We start from the raw sequence: 21,885 nt of genomic DNA on the forward strand, positions 1-21,885 counted from the left end.
AAGCAGTGGTGAATCCTAGGCTGCTGTTCTACTCGATTGGCACAATTTACAAGTAGAATGACTGCTTTTGGTTACTAGTGACCCCTGGTGGCTAATAGTTATAAGCTGCAAATGGTAAAGTAAGCTGATTATATATATATATATAGATATATATAAATATATATATTGATAGTTAGAAAGATAGCCAGATAGACAGATCGATAGATAGATATTTATTTCAATGAAATAATTTCTTGATAAAACTGATTGTTTTTGGCTAGGAATTTCTGTATTGTAATATTTAGGAAAAAAGATTACTTGTCCTAACCAAAAGCTGCAAATCTGCCTATTACAATACTGTGAATTGATCGAGGGTATGCCTTAACCCCAAGGAGGTGAGCACTGTTTAACTGATGGCAATAAGTCCTCGTTAGTATAGTGGTCAGTATCCCCACCTGTCACGCGGGAGACCGGGGTTCAATTCCCTGACGGGGAGGCGATTCATTTTATTCACACAATTAAATAAAATGATGCACTTTCTAACATTGTAAAATATATCTGTCATTATCCTTGCCTATTCCGATTGAGAAAAAAGGTTGAATTCACAGATGGACAAAATGCTTACTGATCTGTTAACTGAAATTCAGATTATGCTCTGAATATTTCAATATGCACAGGCGTACCATCAAAAACACTTTACATCTGCATTCTCTTGGAAAATGAGATGAAGCAGTGGTGAATCCTAGGCTGCTGTTCCACTCGATTGGCACAATTTACAAGTAGAATGACTGCTTTTGGTTAGTAGTGACCCCTGGTGGCTAATAGTTATAAGCTGCAAATGATAAAGTGAGCTGATTATATATATATATATATATATATATATATATATATATATATATATATATATATATAAATATATATATTGATAGTTAGAAAGATAGCCAGATAGACAGATCGATAGATAGATATTTATTTCAATGAAATCATTTCTTGATAAAACTGATTGTTTTTAGCTAGGAATTTCTGTATTGTAATATTTAGGAACAAATATTACTTGTCCTAACCAAAAGCAGCAAATCTGCCTATTACAATACTGTGAATTGATCGAGGGTATGCCTTAACCCCAAGGAGGTGAGCACTGTTTAACTGATGCCGATAAGTCCTCGTTAGTATAGTGGTCAGTATCCCCGCCTGTCACGCAGGAGACCGGGGATCAATTCCCCGACGGGGAGGCGATTCCTTTTATTCACACAATTAAATAAAATGATGCACTTTCTAACATTGTAAAATATATCTGTCATTATCCTTGCCTATTCCGATTGAGAAAAAAGGTTGAATTCACAGATGGACAAAATGCTTACTGATGTGTTAACTGAAATTCCGAATATGCTCTGAATATTTCAATATGCACAGGCGTACCATCAAAAACACTTTACATCTGCATTCTCTTGGAAAATGAGATGAAGCAGTGGTGAATCCTAGGCTGCTGTTCCACTCGATTGGCACAATTTACAAGTAGAATGACTGCTTTTGGTTAGTAGTGACCCCTGGTGGCTAATAGTTATAAGCTGCAAATGATAAAGTGAGCTGATTATATATATATATATATATATATATATAAATATATATATTGATAGTTAGAAAGATAGCCAGATAGACAGATCGATAGATAGATATTTATTTCAATGAAATAATTTCTTGATAAAACTGATTGTTTTTGGCTAGGAATTTCTGTATTGTAATATTTAGGAAAAAAGATTACTTGTCCTAACCAAAAGCAGCAAATCTGCCTATTACAATACTGTGAATTGATCGAGGGTATGCCTTAACCCCAAGGAGGTGAGCACTGTTTAACTGATGCCAATAAGTCCTCGTTAGTATAGTGGTCAGTATCCCCGCCTGTCACGCAGGAGACCGGGGATCAATTCCCCGACGGGGAGGCGATTCCTTTTATTCACACAATTAAATAAAATGATGCACTTTCTAACATTGTAAAATATATCTGTCATTATCCTTGCCTATTCCGATTGAGAAAAAAGGTTGAATTCACAGATGGACAAAATGCTTACTGATGTGTTAACTGAAATTCAGAATATGCTCTGAATATTTCAATATGCAAAGGCGTACCATCAAAAACACTTTACATCTGCATTCTCTTGGAAAATGAGATGAAGCAGTGGTGAATCCTAGGCTGCTGTTCCACTCGATTGGCACAATTTACAAGTAGAATGACTGCTTTTGGTTAGTAGTGACCCCTGGTGGCTAATAGTTATAAGCTGCAAATGATAAAGTGAGCTGATTATATATATATATATAGATATATATAAATATATATATTGATAGTTAGAAAGATAGCCAGATAGACAGATCGATAGATAGATATTTATTTCAATGAAATAATTTCTTGATAAAACTGATTGTTTTTGGCTAGGAATTTCTGTATTGTAATATTTAGGAAAAAAGATTACTTGTCCTAACCAAAAGCAGCAAATCTGCCTATTACAATACTGTGAATTGATCGAGGGTATGCCTTAACCCCAAGGAGGTGAGCACTGTTTAACGGATGCCAATAAGTCCTCGTTAGTATAGTGGTCAGTATCCCCGCCTGTCACGCGGGAGACCGGGGTTCAATTCCCCGACGGGGAGTCGATTCATTTTATTCACACAATTAAATAAAATGATGTACTTTCTAACATTGTAAAATATATCTGTCATTATCCTTGCCTATTCCGATTGAGAAAAAAAGGTTGAATTCACTGATGGCCAAAATGCTTACTGACGTGTTAACTGAAATTCAGAATATGCTCTGAATATTTCAATATGCACAGGCGTACCATCAAAAACACTTTACATCTGCATTCTCTTGGAAAATGAGATGAAGCAGTGGTGAATCCTAGGCTGCTGTTCTACTCGATTGGCACAATTTACAAGTAGAATGACTGCTTTTGGTTACTAGTGACCCCTGGTGGCTAATAGTTATAAGCTGCAAATGGTAAAGTGAGCTGATTATATATATATATATAGATATATATAAATATATATATTGATAGTTAGAAAGATAGCCAGATAGACAGATCGATAGATAGATATTTATTTCAATGAAATAATTTCTTGATAAAACTGATTGTTTTTGGCTAGGAATTTCTGTATTGTAATATTTAGGAAAAAAGATTACTTGTCCTAACCAAAAGCTGCAAATCTGCCTATTACAATACTGTGAATTGATCGAGGGTATGCCTTAACCCCAAGGAGGTGAGCACTGTTTAACTGATGGCAATAAGTCCTCGTTAGTATAGTGGTCAGTATCCCCACCTGTCACGCGGGAGACCGGGGTTCAATTCCCTGACGGGGAGGCGATTCATTTTATTCACACAATTAAATAAAATGATGCACTTTCTAACATTGTAAAATATATCTGTCATTATCCTTGCCTATTCCGATTGAGAAAAAAGGTTGAATTCACAGATGGACAAAATGCTTACTGATCTGTTAACTGAAATTCAGAATATGCTCTGAATATTTCAATATGCACAGGCGTACCATCAAAAACACTTTACATCTGCATTCTCTTGGAAAATGAGATGAAGCAGTGGTGAATCCTAGGCTGCTGTTCCACTCGATTGGCACAATTTACAAGTAGAATGACTGCTTTTGGTTAGTAGTGACCCCTGGTGGCTAATAGTTATAAGCTGCAAATGATAAAGTGAGCTGAGTATATATATATATATATATATATATATATATATATATATATATATATATATATATATATATATAAATATATATATTGATAGTTAGAAAGATAGCCAGATAGACAGATCGATAGATAGATATTTATTTCAATGAAATAATTTCTTGATAAAACTGATTGTTTTTGGCTAGGAATTTCTGTATTGTAATATTTAGGAAAAAAGATTACTTGTCCTAACCAAAAGCAGCAAATCTGCCTATTACAATACTGTGAATTGATCGAGGGTATGCCTTAACCCCAAGGAGGTGAGCACTGTTTAACTGATGCCAATAAGTCCTCGTTAGTATAGTGGTCAGTATCCCCGCCTGTCACGCAGGAGACCGGGGATAAATTCCCCGACGGGGAGGCGATTCCTTTTATTCACACAATTAAATAAAATGATGCACTTTCTAACATTGTAAAATATATCTGTCATTATCCTTGCCTATTCCGATTGAGAAAAAAGGTTGAATTCACAGATGGACAAAATGCTTACTGATGTGTTAACTGAAATTCAGAATATGCTCTGAATATTTCAATATGCACAGGCGTACCATCAAAAACACTTTACATCTGCATTCTCTTGGAAAATGAGATGAAGCAGTGGTGAATCCTAGGCTGCTGTTCCACTCGATTGGCACAATTTACAAGTAGAATGACTGCTTTTGGTTAGTAGTGACCCCTGGTGGCTAATAGTTATAAGCTGCAAATGATAAAGTGAGCTGATTATATATATATATATAGATATATATAAATATATATATTGATAGTTAGAAAGATAGCCAGATAGACAGATCGATAGATAGATATTTATTTCAATGAAATAATTGCTTGATAAAACTGATTGTTTTTGGCTAGGAATTTCTGTATTGTAATATTTAGGAAAAAAGATTACTTGTCCTAACCAAAAGCAGCAAATCTGCCTATTACAATACTGTGAATTGATCGAGGGTATGCCTTAACCCCAAGGAGGTGAGCACTGTTTAAAGGATGCCAATAAGTCCTCGTTAGTATAGTGGTCAGTATCCCCGCCTGTCACGCGGGAGACCGGGGTTCAATTCCCCGACGGGGATTCGATTCATTTTTTTCACACAATTAAATAAAATTATGTACTTTCTAACATTGTAAAATATATCTGTCATTATCCTTGCCTATTCCGATTGAGAAAAAAAGGTTGAATTCACTGATGGCCAAAATGCTTACTGACGTGTTAACTGAAATTCAGAATATGCTCTGAATATTTCAATATGCACAGGCGTACCATCAAAAACACTTTACATCTGCATTCTCTTGGAAAATGAGATGAAGCAGTGGTGAATCCTAGGCTGCTGTTCTACTCGATTGGCACAATTTACAAGTAGAATGACTGCTTTTGGTTACTAGTGACCCCTGGTGGCTAATAGTTATAAGCTGCAAATGGTAAAGTGAGCTGATTATATATATATATATATATATAGATATATATAAATATATATATTGATAGTTAGAAAGATAGCCAGATAGACAGATCGATAGATAGATATTTATTTCAATGAAATAATTTCTTGATAAAACTGATTGTTTTTGGCTAGGAATTTCTGTATTGTAATATTTAGGAAAAAAGATTACTTGTCCTAACCAAAAGCAGCAAATCTGCCTATTACAATACTGTGAATTGATCGAGGGTATGCCTTAACCCCAAGGAGGTGAGCACTGTTTAACTGATGCCAATAAGTCCTCGTTAGTATAGTGGTCAGTATCCCCACCTGTCACGCGGGAGACAGGGGTTCAATTCCCTGACGGGGAGGCGATTCATTTTATTCACACAATTAAATAAAATGATGCACTTTCTAACATTGTAAAATATATCTGTCATTATCCTTGCCTATTCCGATTGAGAAAAAAGGTTGAATTCACAGATGGACAAAATGCTTACTGATGTGTTAACTGAAATTCAGAATATGCTCTGAATATTTCAATATGCACAGGCGTACCATCAAAAACACTTTACATCTGCATTCTCTTGGAAAATGAGATGAAGCAGTGGTGAATCCTAGGCTGCTGTTCCACTCGATTGGCACAATTTACAAGTAGAATGACTGCTTTTGGTTAGTAGTGACCCCTGGTGGCTAATAGTTATAAGCTGCAAATGGTAAAGTGAGCTGATTATATATATATATATATATATATAAATATATATATTGATAGTTAGAAAGATAGCCAGATAGACAGATCGATAGATAGATATTTATTTCAATGAAATCATTTCTTGATAAAACTGATTGTTTTTGGCTAGGAATTTCTGTATTGTAATATTTAGGAAAAAAGATTACTTGTCCTAACCAAAAGCAGCAAATCTGCCTATTACAATACTGTGAATTGATCGAGGGTATGCCTTAACCCCAAGGAGGTGAGCACTGTTTAACAGATGCCAATAAGTCCTCGTTAGTATAGTGGTCAGTATCCCCGCCTGTCGCGCGGGAGACCGGGGTTCAATTCCCCGATGGGGAGGCGATTCATTTTATTCACACAATTAAATAAAATGATGTACTTTCTAACATTGTAAAATATATCTGTCATTATCCTTGCCTATTCCGATTGAGAAAAAAGGTTGAATTCACTGATGGCCAAAATGCTTACTGATGTGTTAACTGAAATTCAGAATATGCTCTGAATATTTCAATATGCACAGGCGTACCATCAAAAACACTTTACATCTGCATTCTCTTGGAAAATGAGATGAAGCAGTGGTGAATCCTAGGCTGCTGTTCCACTCGATTGGCACAATTTACAAGTAGAATGACTGCTTTTGGTTAGTAGTGACCCCTGGTGGCTAATAGTTATAAGCTGCAAATGGTAATGTGAGCTGATTATATATATATATATATATATGTATATATATATATATATATATATATACATATATATATATATATAAATATATATATTGATAGTTAGAAAGATAGCCAGATAGACAGATCGATAGATAGATATTTATTTCAATGAAATCATTTCTTGATAAAACTGATTGTTTTTGGCTAGGAATTTCTGTATTGTAATATTTAGGAAAAAAGATTACTTGTCCTAACCAAAAGCAGCAAATCTGCCTATTACAATACTGTGAATTGATCGAGGGTATGCCTTAACCCCAAGGAGGTGAGCACTGTTTAACTGATGCCAATAAGTCCTCGTTAGTATAGTGGTCAGTATCCCCACCTGTCACGCGGGAGACCGGGGTTCAATTCCCTGACGGGGAGGCGATTCCTTTTATTCACACAATTAAATAAAATGATGCACTTTCTAACATTGTAAAATATATCTGTCATTATCCTTGCCTATTCCGATTGAGAAAAAAGGTTGAATTCACAGATGGACAAAATGCTTACTGATGTGTTAACTGAAATTCAGAATATGCTCTGAAGATTTCAATATGCACAGGCGTACCATCAAAAACACTTTACATCTGCATTCTCTTGGAAAATGAGATGAAGCAGTGGTGAATCCTAGGCTGCTGTTCCACTCGATTGGCACAATTTACAAGTAGAATGACTGCTTTTGGTTAGTAGTGACCCCTGGTGGCTAATAGTTATAAGCTGCAAATGGTAAAGTGAGCTGATTATATATATATATATAGATATATATAAATATATATATTGATAGTTAGAAAGATAGCCAGATAGACAGATCGATAGATAGATATTTATTTCAATGAAATCATTTCTTGATAAAACTGATTGTTTTTGGCTAGGAATTTCTGTATTGTAATATTTAGGAAAAAAGATTACTTGTCCTAACCAAAAGCAGCAAATCTGCCTATTACAATACTGTGAATTGATCGAGGGTATGCCTTAACCCCAAGGAGGTGAGCACTGTTTAACTGATGCCAATAAGTCCTCGTTAGTATAGTGGTCAGTATCCCCACCTGTCACGCGGGAGACAGGGGTTCAATTCCCTGACGGGGAGGCGATTCATTTTATTCACACAATTAAATAAAATGATGCACTTTCTAACATTGTAAAATATATCTGTCATTATCCTTGCCTATTCCGATTGAGAAAAAAGGTTGAATTCACAGATGGACAAAATGCTTACTGATGTGTTAACTGAAATTCAGAATATGCTCTGAATATTTCAATATGCACAGGCGTACCATCAAAAACACTTTACATCTGCATTCTCTTGGAAAATGAGATGAAGCAGTGGTGAATCCTAGGCTGCTGTTCCACTCGATTGGCACAATTTACAAGTAGAATGACTGCTTTTGGTTAGTAGTGACCCCTGGTGGCTAATAGTTATAAGCTGCAAATGGTAAAGTGAGCTGATTATATATATATATATATATATATAAATATATATATTGATAGTTAGAAAGATAGCCAGATAGACAGATCGATAGATAGATATTTATTTCAATGAAATCATTTCTTGATAAAACTGATTGTTTTTGGCTAGGAATTTCTGTATTGTAATATTTAGGAAAAAAGATTACTTGTCCTAACCAAAAGCAGCAAATCTGCCTATTACAATACTGTGAATTGATCGAGGGTATGCCTTAACCCCAAGGAGGTGAGCACTGTTTAACAGATGCCAATAAGTCCTCGTTAGTATAGTGGTCAGTATCCCCGCCTGTCGCGCGGGAGACCGGGGTTCAATTCCCCGATGGGGAGGCGATTCATTTTATTCACACAATTAAATAAAATGATGTACTTTCTAACATTGTAAAATATATCTGTCATTATCCTTGCCTATTCCGATTGAGAAAAAAGGTTGAATTCACTGATGGCCAAAATGCTTACTGATGTGTTAACTGAAATTCAGAATATGCTCTGAATATTTCAATATGCACAGGCGTACCATCAAAAACACTTTACATCTGCATTCTCTTGGAAAATGAGATGAAGCAGTGGTGAATCCTAGGCTGCTGTTCCACTCGATTGGCACAATTTACAAGTAGAATGACTGCTTTTGGTTAGTAGTGACCCCTGGTGGCTAATAGTTATAAGCTGCAAATGGTAATGTGAGCTGATTATATATATATATATATATATATGTATATATATATATATATATATATATACATATATATATATATATAAATATATATATTGATAGTTAGAAAGATAGCCAGATAGACAGATCGATAGATAGATATTTATTTCAATGAAATAATTTCTTGATAAAACTGATTGTTTTTGGCTAGGAATTTCTGTATTGTAATATTTAGGAAAAAAGATTACTTGTCCTAACCAAAAGCAGCAAATCTGCCTATTACAATACTGTGAATTGATCGAGGGTATGCCTTAACCCCAAGGAGGTGAGCACTGTTTAACTGATGCCAATAAGTCCTCGTTAGTATAGTGGTCAGTATCCCCGCCTGTCACGCAGGAGACCGGGGATCAATTCCCCGACGGGGAGGCGATTCCTTTTATTCACACAATTAAATAAAATGATGCACTTTCTAACATTGTAAAATATATCTGTCATTATCCTTGCCTATTCCGATTGAGAAAAAAGGTTGAATTCACAGATGGACAAAATGCTTACTGATGTGTTAACTGAAATTCAGAATATGCTCTGAATATTTCAATATGCAAAGGCGTACCATCAAAAACACTTTACATCTGCATTCTCTTGGAAAATGAGATGAAGCAGTGGTGAATCCTAGGCTGCTGTTCCACTCGATTGGCACAATTTACAAGTAGAATGACTGCTTTTGGTTAGTAGTGACCCCTGGTGGCTAATAGTTATAAGCTGCAAATGATAAAGTGAGCTGATTATATATATATATATAGATATATATAAATATATATATTGATAGTTAGAAAGATAGCCAGATAGACAGATCGATAGATAGATATTTATTTCAATGAAATAATTTCTTGATAAAACTGATTGTTTTTGGCTAGGAATTTCTGTATTGTAATATTTAGGAAAAAAGATTACTTGTCCTAACCAAAAGCAGCAAATCTGCCTATTACAATACTGTGAATTGATCGAGGGTATGCCTTAACCCCAAGGAGGTGAGCACTGTTTAACGGATGCCAATAAGTCCTCGTTAGTATAGTGGTCAGTATCCCCGCCTGTCACGCGGGAGACCGGGGTTCAATTCCCCGACGGGGAGTCGATTCATTTTATTCACACAATTAAATAAAATGATGTACTTTCTAACATTGTAAAATATATCTGTCATTATCCTTGCCTATTCCGATTGAGAAAAAAAGGTTGAATTCACTGATGGCCAAAATGCTTACTGACGTGTTAACTGAAATTCAGAATATGCTCTGAATATTTCAATATGCACAGGCGTACCATCAAAAACACTTTACATCTGCATTCTCTTGGAAAATGAGATGAAGCAGTGGTGAATCCTAGGCTGCTGTTCTACTCGATTGGCACAATTTACAAGTAGAATGACTGCTTTTGGTTACTAGTGACCCCTGGTGGCTAATAGTTATAAGCTGCAAATGGTAAAGTGAGCTGATTATATATATATATATAGATATATATAAATATATATATTGATAGTTAGAAAGATAGCCAGATAGACAGATCGATAGATAGATATTTATTTCAATGAAATAATTTCTTGATAAAACTGATTGTTTTTGGCTAGGAATTTCTGTATTGTAATATTTAGGAAAAAAGATTACTTGTCCTAACCAAAAGCTGCAAATCTGCCTATTACAATACTGTGAATTGATCGAGGGTATGCCTTAACCCCAAGGAGGTGAGCACTGTTTAACTGATGGCAATAAGTCCTCGTTAGTATAGTGGTCAGTATCCCCACCTGTCACGCGGGAGACCGGGGTTCAATTCCCTGACGGGGAGGCGATTCATTTTATTCACACAATTAAATAAAATGATGCACTTTCTAACATTGTAAAATATATCTGTCATTATCCTTGCCTATTCCGATTGAGAAAAAAGGTTGAATTCACAGATGGACAAAATGCTTACTGATCTGTTAACTGAAATTCAGAATATGCTCTGAATATTTCAATATGCACAGGCGTACCATCAAAAACACTTTACATCTGCATTCTCTTGGAAAATGAGATGAAGCAGTGGTGAATCCTAGGCTGCTGTTCCACTCGATTGGCACAATTTACAAGTAGAATGACTGCTTTTGGTTAGTAGTGACCCCTGGTGGCTAATAGTTATAAGCTGCAAATGATAAAGTGAGCTGAGTATATATATATATATATATATATATATATATGTATATATATATATATATATATATATATATAAATATATATATTGATAGTTAGAAAGATAGCCAGATAGACAGATCGATAGATAGATATTTATTTCAATGAAATAATTTCTTGATAAAACTGATTGTTTTTGGCTAGGAATTTCTGTATTGTAATATTTAGGAAAAAAGATTACTTGTCCTAACCAAAAGCAGCAAATCTGCCTATTACAATACTGTGAATTGATCGAGGGTATGCCTTAACCCCAAGGAGGTGAGCACTGTTTAACTGATGCCAATAAGTCCTCGTTAGTATAGTGGTCAGTATCCCCGCCTGTCACGCAGGAGACCGGGGATAAATTCCCCGACGGGGAGGCGATTCCTTTTATTCACACAATTAAATAAAATGATGCACTTTCTAACATTGTAAAATATATCTGTCATTATCCTTGCCTATTCCGATTGAGAAAAAAGGTTGAATTCACAGATGGACAAAATGCTTACTGATGTGTTAACTGAAATTCAGAATATGCTCTGAATATTTCAATATGCACAGGCGTACCATCAAAAACACTTTACATCTGCATTCTCTTGGAAAATGAGATGAAGCAGTGGTGAATCCTAGGCTGCTGTTCCACTCGATTGGCACAATTTACAAGTAGAATGACTGCTTTTGGTTAGTAGTGACCCCTGGTGGCTAATAGTTATAAGCTGCAAATGATAAAGTGAGCTGATTATATATATATATATAGATATATATAAATATATATATTGATAGTTAGAAAGATAGCCAGATAGACAGATCGATAGATAGATATTTATTTCAATGAAATAATTGCTTGATAAAACTGATTGTTTTTGGCTAGGAATTTCTGTATTGTAATATTTAGGAAAAAAGATTACTTGTCCTAACCAAAAGCAGCAAATCTGCCTATTACAATACTGTGAATTGATCGAGGGTATGCCTTAACCCCAAGGAGGTGAGCACTGTTTAAAGGATGCCAATAAGTCCTCGTTAGTATAGTGGTCAGTATCCCCGCCTGTCACGCGGGAGACCGGGGTTCAATTCCCCGACGGGGATTCGATTCATTTTTTTCACACAATTAAATAAAATTATGTACTTTCTAACATTGTAAAATATATCTGTCATTATCCTTGCCTATTCCGATTGAGAAAAAAAGGTTGAATTCACTGATGGCCAAAATGCTTACTGACGTGTTAACTGAAATTCAGAATATGCTCTGAATATTTCAATATGCACAGGCGTACCATCAAAAACACTTTACATCTGCATTCTCTTGGAAAATGAGATGAAGCAGTGGTGAATCCTAGGCTGCTGTTCTACTCGATTGGCACAATTTACAAGTAGAATGACTGCTTTTGGTTACTAGTGACCCCTGGTGGCTAATAGTTATAAGCTGCAAATGGTAAAGTGAGCTGATTATATATATATATATATATATAGATATATATAAATATATATATTGATAGTTAGAAAGATAGCCAGATAGACAGATCGATAGATAGATATTTATTTCAATGAAATAATTTCTTGATAAAACTGATTGTTTTTGGCTAGGAATTTCTGTATTGTAATATTTAGGAAAAAAGATTACTTGTCCTAACCAAAAGCAGCAAATCTGCCTATTACAATACTGTGAATTGATCGAGGGTATGCCTTAACCCCAAGGAGGTGAGCACTGTTTAACTGATGCCAATAAGTCCTCGTTAGTATAGTGGTCAGTATCCCCACCTGTCACGCGGGAGACAGGGGTTCAATTCCCTGACGGGGAGGCGATTCATTTTATTCACACAATTAAATAAAATGATGCACTTTCTAACATTGTAAAATATATCTGTCATTATCCTTGCCTATTCCGATTGAGAAAAAAGGTTGAATTCACAGATGGACAAAATGCTTACTGATGTGTTAACTGAAATTCAGAATATGCTCTGAATATTTCAATATGCACAGGCGTACCATCAAAAACACTTTACATCTGCATTCTCTTGGAAAATGAGATGAAGCAGTGGTGAATCCTAGGCTGCTGTTCCACTCGATTGGCACAATTTACAAGTAGAATGACTGCTTTTGGTTAGTAGTGACCCCTGGTGGCTAATAGTTATAAGCTGCAAATGGTAAAGTGAGCTGATTATATATATATATATATATATATAAATATATATATTGATAGTTAGAAAGATAGCCAGATAGACAGATCGATAGATAGATATTTATTTCAATGAAATCATTTCTTGATAAAACTGATTGTTTTTGGCTAGGAATTTCTGTATTGTAATATTTAGGAAAAAAGATTACTTGTCCTAACCAAAAGCAGCAAATCTGCCTATTACAATACTGTGAATTGATCGAGGGTATGCCTTAACCCCAAGGAGGTGAGCACTGTTTAACAGATGCCAATAAGTCCTCGTTAGTATAGTGGTCAGTATCCCCGCCTGTCGCGCGGGAGACCGGGGTTCAATTCCCCGATGGGGAGGCGATTCATTTTATTCACACAATTAAATAAAATGATGTACTTTCTAACATTGTAAAATATATCTGTCATTATCCTTGCCTATTCCGATTGAGAAAAAAGGTTGAATTCACTGATGGCCAAAATGCTTACTGATGTGTTAACTGAAATTCAGAATATGCTCTGAATATTTCAATATGCACAGGCGTACCATCAAAAACACTTTACATCTGCATTCTCTTGGAAAATGAGATGAAGCAGTGGTGAATCCTAGGCTGCTGTTCCACTCGATTGGCACAATTTACAAGTAGAATGACTGCTTTTGGTTAGTAGTGACCCCTGGTGGCTAATAGTTATAAGCTGCAAATGGTAATGTGAGCTGATTATATATATATATATATATATGTATATATATATATATATATATATATACATATATATATATATATAAATATATATATTGATAGTTAGAAAGATAGCCAGATAGACAGATCGATAGATAGATATTTATTTCAATGAAATCATTTCTTGATAAAACTGATTGTTTTTGGCTAGGAATTTCTGTATTGTAATATTTAGGAAAAAAGATTACTTGTCCTAACCAAAAGCAGCAAATCTGCCTATTACAATACTGTGAATTGATCGAGGGTATGCCTTAACCCCAAGGAGGTGAGCACTGTTTAACTGATGCCAATAAGTCCTCGTTAGTATAGTGGTCAGTATCCCCACCTGTCACGCGGGAGACCGGGGTTCAATTCCCTGACGGGGAGGCGATTCCTTTTATTCACACAATTAAATAAAATGATGCACTTTCTAACATTGTAAAATATATCTGTCATTATCCTTGCCTATTCCGATTGAGAAAAAAGGTTGAATTCACAGATGGACAAAATGCTTACTGATGTGTTAACTGAAATTCAGAATATGCTCTGAAGATTTCAATATGCACAGGCGTACCATCAAAAACACTTTACATCTGCATTCTCTTGGAAAATGAGATGAAGCAGTGGTGAATCCTAGGCTGCTGTTCCACTCGATTGGCACAATTTACAAGTAGAATGACTGCTTTTGGTTAGTAGTGACCCCTGGTGGCTAATAGTTATAAGCTGCAAATGGTAAAGTGAGCTGATTATATATATATATATAGATATATATAAATATATATATTGATAGTTAGAAAGATAGCCAGATAGACAGATCGATAGATAGATATTTATTTCAATGAAATCATTTCTTGATAAAACTGATTGTTTTTGGCTAGGAATTTCTGTATTGTAATATTTAGGAAAAAAGATTACTTGTCCTAACCAAAAGCAGCAAATCTGCCTATTACAATACTGTGAATTGATCGAGGGTATGCCTTAACCCCAAGGAGGTGAGCACTGTTTAACTGATGCCAATAAGTCCTCGTTAGTATAGTGGTCAGTATCCCCACCTGTCACGCGGGAGACAGGGGTTCAATTCCCTGACGGGGAGGCGATTCATTTTATTCACACAATTAAATAAAATGATGCACTTTCTAACATTGTAAAATATATCTGTCATTATCCTTGCCTATTCCGATTGAGAAAAAAGGTTGAATTCACAGATGGACAAAATGCTTACTGATGTGTTAACTGAAATTCAGAATATGCTCTGAATATTTCAATATGCACAGGCGTACCATCAAAAACACTTTACATCTGCATTCTCTTGGAAAATGAGATGAAGCAGTGGTGAATCCTAGGCTGCTGTTCCACTCGATTGGCACAATTTACAAGTAGAATGACTGCTTTTGGTTAGTAGTGACCCCTGGTGGCTAATAGTTATAAGCTGCAAATGGTAAAGTGAGCTGATTATATATATATATATATATATATAAATATATATATTGATAGTTAGAAAGATAGCCAGATAGACAGATCGATAGATAGATATTTATTTCAATGAAATCATTTCTTGATAAAACTGATTGTTTTTGGCTAGGAATTTCTGTATTGTAATATTTAGGAAAAAAGATTACTTGTCCTAACCAAAAGCAGCAAATCTGCCTATTACAATACTGTGAATTGATCGAGGGTATGCCTTAACCCCAAGGAGGTGAGCACTGTTTAACAGATGCCAATAAGTCCTCGTTAGTATAGTGGTCAGTATCCCCGCCTGTCGCGCGGGAGACCGGGGTTCAATTCCCCGATGGGGAGGCGATTCATTTTATTCACACAATTAAATAAAATGATGTACTTTCTAACATTGTAAAATATATCTGTCATTATCCTTGCCTATTCCGATTGAGAAAAAAGGTTGAATTCACTGATGGCCAAAATGCTTACTGATGTGTTAACTGAAATTCAGAATATGCTCTGAATATTTCAATATGCACAGGCGTACCATCAAAAACACTTTACATCTGCATTCTCTTGGAAAATGAGATGAAGCAGTGGTGAATCCTAGGCTGCTGTTCCACTCGATTGGCACAATTTACAAGTAGAATGACTGCTTTTGGTTAGTAGTGACCCCTGGTGGCTAATAGTTATAAGCTGCAAATGGTAATGTGAGCTGATTATATATATATATATATATATATGTATATATATATATATATATATATATACATATATATATATATATAAATATATATATTGATAGTTAGAAAGATAGCCAGATAGACAGATCGATAGATAGATATTTATTTCAATGAAATAATTTCTTGATAAAACTGATTGTTTTTGGCTAGGAATTTCTGTATTGTAATATTTAGGAAAAAAGATTACTTGTCCTAACCAAAAGCAGCAAATCTGCCTATTACAATACTGTGAATTGATCGAGGGTATGCCTTAACCCCAAGGAGGTGAGCACTGTTTAACTGATGCCAATAAGTCCTCGTTAGTATAGTGGTCAGTATCCCCACCTGTCACGCGGGAGACCGGGGTTCAATTCCCTGACGGGGAGGCGATTCCTTTTATTCACACAATTAAATAAAATGATGCACTTTCTAACATTGTAAAATATATCTGTCATTATCCTTGCCTATTCCGATTGAGAAAAAAGGTTGAATTCACAGATGGACAAAATGCTTACTGATGTGTTAACTGAAATTCAGAATATGCTCTGAAGATTTCAATATGCACAGGCGTACCATCAAAAACACTTTACATCTGCATTCTCTTGGAAAATGAGATGAAGCAGTGGTGAATCCTAGGCTGCTGTTCCACTCGATTGGCACAATTTACAAGTAGAATGACTGCTTTTGGTTAGTAGTGACCCCTGGTGGCTAATAGTTATAAGCTGCAAATGGTAAAGTGAGCTGATTATATATATATATATAGATATATATAAATATATATATTGATAGTTAGAAAGATAGCCAGATAGACAGATCGATAGATAGATATTTATTTCAATGAAATCATTTCTTGATAAAACTGATTGTTTTTGGCTAGGAATTTCTGTATTGTAATATTTAGGAAAAAAGATTACTTGTCCTAACCAAAAGCAGCAAATCTGCCTATTACAATACTGTGAATTGATCGAGGGTATGCCTTAACCCCAAGGAGGTGAGCACTGTTTAACTGATGCCAATAAGTCCTCGTTAGTATAGTGGTCAGTATCCCCACCTGTCACGCGGGAGACCGGGGTTCAATTCCCTGACGGGGAGGCGATTCCTTTTATTCACACAATTAAATAAAATGATGCACTTTCTAACATTGTAAAATATATCTGTCATTATCCTTGCCTATTCCGATTGAGAAAAAAGGTTGAATTCACAGATGGACAAAATGCTTACTGATGTGTTAACTGAAATTCAGAATATGCTCTGAATATTTCAATATGCACAGGCGTACCATCAAAAACACTTTACATCTGCATTCTCTTGGAAAATGAGATGAAGCAGTGGTGAATCCTAGGCTGCTGTTCCACTCGATTGGCACAATTTACAAGTAGAATGACTGCTTTTGGTTAGTAGTGACCCCTGGTGGCTAATAGTTATAAGCTGCAAATGGTAAAGTGAGCTGATTATATATATATATATAGATATATATAAATATATATATTGATAGTTAGAAAGATAGCCAGATAGACAGATCGATAGATAGATATTTATTTCAATGAAATCATTTCTTGATAAAACTGATTGTTTTTGGCTAGGAATTTCTGTATTGTAATATTTAGGAAAAAAGATTACTTGTCCTAACCAAAAGCAGCAAATCTGCCTATTACAATACTGTGAATTGATCGAGGGTATGCCTTAACCCCAAGGAGGTGAGCACTGTTTAACTGATGCCGATAAGTCCTCGTTAGTATAGTGGTCAGTATCCCCGCCTGTCACGCAGGAGACCGGGGATTAATTCCCCGACGGGGAGGTGATTCCTTTTATTCACACAATTAAATAAAATGATGCACTTTCTAACATTGTAAAATATATCTGTCATTATCCTTGCCTATTCCGATTGAGAAAAAAGGTTGAATTCACAGATGGACAAAATGCTTACTGATGTGTTAACTGAAATTCAGAATATGCTCTGAATATTTCAATATGCACAGGCGTACCATCAAAAACACTTTACATCTGCATTCTCTTGGAAAATGAGATGAAGCAGTGGTGAATCCTAGGCTGCTGTTCCACTCGATTGGCACAATTTACAAGTAGAATGACTGCTTTTGGTTAGTAGTGACCCCTGGTGGCTAATAGTTATAAGCTGCAAATGATAAAGTGAGCTGATTATATATATATATATATATATATATATATATATAAATATATATATTGATAGTTAGAAAGATAGCCAGATAGACAGATCGATAGATAGATATTTATTTCAATGAAATAATTTCTTGATAAAACTGATTGTTTTTGGCTAGGAATTTCTGTATTGTAATATTTAGGAAAAAAGATTACTTGTCCTAACCAAAAGCAGCAAATCTGCCTATTACAATACTGTGAATTGATCGAGGGTATGCCTTAACCCCAAGGAGGTGAGCACTGTTTAACTGATGACAATAAGTACTCGTTAGTATAGTGGTCAGTATCCCCGCCTGTCACGCAGGAGACCGGGGATCAATTCCCTGACGGGGAGGCGATTCCTTTTATTCACACAATTAAATAAAATGATGCACTTTCTAACATTGTAAAATATATCTGTCATTATCCTTGCCTATTCCGATTGAGAAAAAACGTTGAATTCACAGATGGACAAAATGCTTACTGATGTGTTAACTGAAATTCAGAATATGCTCTGAATATTTCAATATGCACAGGCGTACCATCAAAAACACTTTACATCTGCATTCTCTTGGAAAATGAGATGAAGCAGTGGTGAATCCTAGGCTGCTGTTCCACTCGATTGGCACAATTTACAAGTAGAATGACTGCTTTTGGTTAGTAGTGACCCCTGGTGGCTAATAGTTATAAGCTGCAAATGGTAAAGTGAGCTGATTATATATATATATATAGATATATATAAATATATATATTGATAGTTAGAAAGATAGCCAGATAGACAGATCGATAGATAGATATTTATTTCAATGAAATCATTTCTTGATAAAACTGATTGTTTTTGGCTAGGAATTTCTGTATTGTAATATTTAGGAACAAATATTACTTGTCCTAACCAAAAGCAGCAAATCTGCCTATTACAATACTGTGAATTGATCGAGGGTATGCCTTAACCCCAAGGAGGTGAGCACTGTTTAACTGATGCCAATAAGTCCTCGTTAGTATAGTGGTCAGTATCCCCGCCTGTCACGCAGGAGACCGGGGATCAATTCCCCGACGGGGAGGCGATTCCTTTTATTCACACAATTAAATAAAATGATGCACTTTCTAACATTGTAAAATATATCTGTCATTATCCTTGCCTATTCCGATTGAGAAAAAAGGTTGAATTCACAGATGGACAAAATGCTTACTGATGTGTTAACTGAAATTCAGAATATGCTCTGAATATTTCAATATGCACAGGCGTACCATCAAAAACACTTTACATCTGCATTCTCTTGGAAAATGAGATGAAGCAGTGGTGAATCCTAGGCTGCTGTTCCACTCGATTGGCACAATTTACAAGTAGAATGACTGCTTTTGGTTAGTAGTGACCCCTGGTGGCTAATAGTTATAAGCTGCAAATGATAAAGTGAGCTGATTATATATATATATATAGATATATATAAATATATATATTGATAGTTAGAAAGATAGCCAGATAGACAGATCGATAGATAGATATTTATTTCAATGAAATAATTTCTTGATAAAACTGATTGTTTTTGGCTAGGAATTTCTGTATTGTAATATTTAGGAAAAAAGATTACTTGTCCTAACCAAAAGCAGCAAATCTGCCTATTACAATACTGTGAATTGATCGAGGGTATGCCTTAACCCCAAGGAGGTGAGCACTGTTTACCGGATGCCAATAAGTCCTCGTTAGTATAGTGGTCAGTATCCCCGCCTGTCACGCGGGAGACCGGGGTTCAATTCCCCGACGGGGAGTCGATTCATTTTATTCACACAATTAAATAAAATGATGTACTTTCTAACATTGTAAAATATATCTGTCATTATCCTTGCCTATTCCGATTGAGAAAAAAAGGTTGAATTCACTGATGGCCAAAATGCTTACTGACGTGTTAACTGAAATTCAGAATATGCTCTGAATATTTCAATATGCACAGGCGTACCATCAAAAACACTTTACATCTGCATTCTCTTGGAAAATGAGATGAAGCAGTGGTGAATCCTAGGCTGCTGTTCTACTCGATTGGCACAATTTACAAGTAGAATGACTGCTTTTGGTTAGTAGTGACCCCTGGTGGCTAATAGTTATAAGCTGCAAATGGTAAAGTGAGCTGATTATATATATATATATAGATATATATAAATATATATATTGATAGTTAGAAAGATAGCCAGATAGACAGATCGATAGATAGATATTTATTTCAATGAAATCATTTCTTGATAAAACTGATTGTTTTTGGCTAGGAATTTCTGTATTGTAATATTTAGGAAAAAAGATTACTTGTCCTAACCAAAAGCAGCAAATCTGCCTATTACAATACTGTGAATTGATCGAGGGTATGCCTTAACCCCAAGGAGGTGAGCACTGTTTAACTGATGCCAATAAGTCCTCGTTAGTATAGTGGTCAGTATCCCCACCTGTCACGCGGGAGACCGGGGTTCAATTCCCTGACGGGGAGGCGATTCCTTTTATTCACACAATTAAATAAAATGATGCACTTTCTAACATTGTAAAATATATCTGTCATTATCCTTGCCTATTCCGATTGAGAAAAAAGGTTGAATTCACAGATGGACAAAATGCTTACTGATGTGTTAACTGAAATTCAGAATATGCTCTGAATATTTCAATATGCACAGGCGTACCATCAAAAACACTTTACATCTGCATTCTCTTGGAAAATGAGATGAAGCAGTGGTGAATCCTAGGCTGCTGTTCCACTCGATTGGCACAATTTACAAGTAGAATGACTGCTTTTGGTTAGTAGTGACCCCTGGTGGCTAATAGTTATAAGCTGCAAATGGTAAAGTGAGCTGATTATATATATATATATATATATAAATATATATATTGATAGTTAGAAAGATAGCCAGATAGACAGATCGATAGATAGATATTTATTTCAATGAAATCATTTCTTGATAAAACTGATTGTTTTTGGCTAGGAATTTCTGTATTGTAATATTTAGGAAAAAAGATTACTTGTCCTAACCAAAAGCAGCAAATCTGCCTATTACAATACTGTGAATTGATCGAGGGTATGCCTTAACCCCAAGGAGGTGAGCACTGTTTAACAGATGCCAATAAGTCCTCGTTAGTATAGTGGTCAGTATCCCCGCCTGTCGCGCGGGAGACCGGGGTTCAATTCCCCGATGGGGAGGCGATTCATTTTATTCACACAATTAAATAAAATGATGTACTTTCTAACATTGTAAAATATATCTGTCATTATCCTTGCCTATTCCGATTGAGAAAAAAGGTTGAATTCACTGATGGCCAAAATGCTTACTGATGTGTTAACTGAAATTCAGAATATGCTCTGAATATTTCAATATGCACAGGCGTACCATCAAAAACACTTTACATCTGCATTCTCTTGGAAAATGAGATGAAGCAGTGGTGAATCCTAGGCTGCTGTTCGACTCGATTGGCACAATTTACAAGTAGAATGACTGCTTTTGGTTAGTAGTGACCCCTGGTGGCTAATAGTTATAAGCTGCAAATGGTAATGTGAGCTGATTATATATATATATATATATATGTATATATATATATATATATATATACATATATATATATATATATATAAATATATATATTGATAGTTAGAAAGATAGCCAGATAGACAGATCGATAGATAGATATTTATTTCAATGAAATAATTTCTTGATAAAACAGATTGTTTTTGGCTAGGAATTTCTGTATTGTAATATTTAGGAAAAAAGATTACTTGTCCTAACCAAAAGCAGCAAATCTGCCTATTACAATACTGTGAATTGATCGAGGGTATGCCTTAACCCCAAGGAGGTGAGC

At 35.3% G+C, this 21,885-nt stretch overlaps 10 non-coding genes across 10 annotated transcripts; all 10 read left to right on the top strand.

Annotated features, from left to right (window-relative positions):
* The first annotated feature begins 2,553 nt into the window (after nt 1-2,553).
* TRNAD-GUC (transfer RNA aspartic acid (anticodon GUC)) lies at nt 2,554-2,625 on the top strand. The gene has a single exon. It is a non-coding gene; the product is annotated as a tRNA-Asp (tRNA).
* Nucleotides 2,626-4,710: 2,085 nt separating this feature from the next.
* TRNAD-GUC (transfer RNA aspartic acid (anticodon GUC)) lies at nt 4,711-4,782 on the top strand. The gene has a single exon. It is a non-coding gene; the product is annotated as a tRNA-Asp (tRNA).
* A 1,345-nt stretch (nt 4,783-6,127) lies between these two features.
* Nucleotides 6,128-6,199, top strand: TRNAD-GUC (transfer RNA aspartic acid (anticodon GUC)). Its single transcript has one exon. It is a non-coding gene; the product is annotated as a tRNA-Asp (tRNA).
* Nucleotides 6,200-8,283: 2,084 nt separating this feature from the next.
* On the top strand, nt 8,284-8,355 carry TRNAD-GUC (transfer RNA aspartic acid (anticodon GUC)). Its single transcript has one exon. It is a non-coding gene; the product is annotated as a tRNA-Asp (tRNA).
* A 1,382-nt stretch (nt 8,356-9,737) lies between these two features.
* Nucleotides 9,738-9,809, top strand: TRNAD-GUC (transfer RNA aspartic acid (anticodon GUC)). Its single transcript has one exon. It is a non-coding gene; the product is annotated as a tRNA-Asp (tRNA).
* A 2,083-nt stretch (nt 9,810-11,892) lies between these two features.
* Nucleotides 11,893-11,964, top strand: TRNAD-GUC (transfer RNA aspartic acid (anticodon GUC)). Its single transcript has one exon. It is a non-coding gene; the product is annotated as a tRNA-Asp (tRNA).
* Nucleotides 11,965-13,309: 1,345 nt separating this feature from the next.
* TRNAD-GUC (transfer RNA aspartic acid (anticodon GUC)) lies at nt 13,310-13,381 on the top strand. The gene has a single exon. It is a non-coding gene; the product is annotated as a tRNA-Asp (tRNA).
* A 2,084-nt stretch (nt 13,382-15,465) lies between these two features.
* TRNAD-GUC (transfer RNA aspartic acid (anticodon GUC)) lies at nt 15,466-15,537 on the top strand. The gene has a single exon. It is a non-coding gene; the product is annotated as a tRNA-Asp (tRNA).
* A 4,214-nt stretch (nt 15,538-19,751) lies between these two features.
* On the top strand, nt 19,752-19,823 carry TRNAD-GUC (transfer RNA aspartic acid (anticodon GUC)). The gene has a single exon. It is a non-coding gene; the product is annotated as a tRNA-Asp (tRNA).
* Nucleotides 19,824-21,160: 1,337 nt separating this feature from the next.
* Nucleotides 21,161-21,232, top strand: TRNAD-GUC (transfer RNA aspartic acid (anticodon GUC)). Its single transcript has one exon. It is a non-coding gene; the product is annotated as a tRNA-Asp (tRNA).
* Nucleotides 21,233-21,885: the final 653 nt, after the last annotated feature.

This window comes from Lissotriton helveticus, chromosome 1_2 (assembly GCF_964261635.1).
Source record: "Lissotriton helveticus chromosome 1_2, aLisHel1.1, whole genome shotgun sequence".
Classification (NCBI taxonomy): domain Eukaryota; kingdom Metazoa; phylum Chordata; class Amphibia; order Caudata; family Salamandridae; genus Lissotriton; species Lissotriton helveticus.